Genomic DNA, 1,219 nt, shown 5'->3' on the forward strand with positions numbered 1-1,219 from the left:
ATATATATATATATATATATATATATATATATATATATATATATGTACACACATACATGCATACACACATACTATGATATATATCATGACTTTCTTAACCATTTAAACACACACATACAAATGTATTCATTTTTTTCTTTCATGTTATGTCCCTTACATATTTATTTAGTATCAAATAAATTCGTGTCCCCGCCCTTCTCGCTCACTGGTACTCTATTCTACAACCGTATCTTTATAACTAAACAAGCAAAAGTGTGATTATTACAAGACGAAGGTGACGACGACGGTGATGATATAAAGATGATGATGATAATGACCTTTATGAGAGTGATGTGGAGATGACAATGTTTATGGTAACGCAGAGAGTAGAAGCGAGGAGGATGACAACGATTGTCATAGTCAGTATTATGGTGATGATGATGATGACGATTATATCAATGAATTGGACAAGGCTAGCAAAGACGTCGTCGTATTGGTAATGGAGGCAATTGTAGTGGTGGTGGTGATGATGGTGATGATGATGATGATGATGATGATGGTATGGACACTGGTGATCATGATGATCATGATGATGATGATGATTACGAGGAGGAGGATGACGACGTCAAGGGAGGGAGAGGAGATGGTGATGGTGGAGGGTAACGATAGTGCTTGTGTGAGTGGTGGTGTGGATGCTGGTCATCGACCTTTTGGAGATGATGATAGCGCTAGTGATAATAATGTAGATAATGATGATGATGATGATGATGATGATGATGATGATGATGATGATGATGATGATGATGATGGTGATAAATGAGGGTGGTGATGGTGATCCGCTGCCCCAGTCAGTTACATTCAAGCAAACCTACAATGAAAGACATTTCAACTTTGCTGTGATCATTTCGTCTTTTTCTTATGTGCAGAAACCTAAGCCTTCGTAACCCGACCTCTCAGCGTCTCCATTTTCTTTTTTTTCTTTTTTCGCCTGTCCTATGTAACACATGTGATACACAAGACATATCTCTGTGCCGTCCATGCATCTCTGGATGAGGCGAGCCGGACTTACTGCAATATCTTCATGCGACTAATGAGCCGTACCAGTGGCTTTTTGCACATTTCACCGACAAATTATGATAATTGTAATTCTGAGCTTCCTGCAACAGCTGTTGAGTTAAGAAATTATATATTTTCTTCATATTTTATTTACATTTTTGTGTTTTACATATATATATATATA

This window comes from Octopus bimaculoides, chromosome 11 (assembly GCF_001194135.2).
Source record: "Octopus bimaculoides isolate UCB-OBI-ISO-001 chromosome 11, ASM119413v2, whole genome shotgun sequence".
Lineage (NCBI taxonomy): Eukaryota > Metazoa > Mollusca > Cephalopoda > Octopoda > Octopodidae > Octopus > Octopus bimaculoides.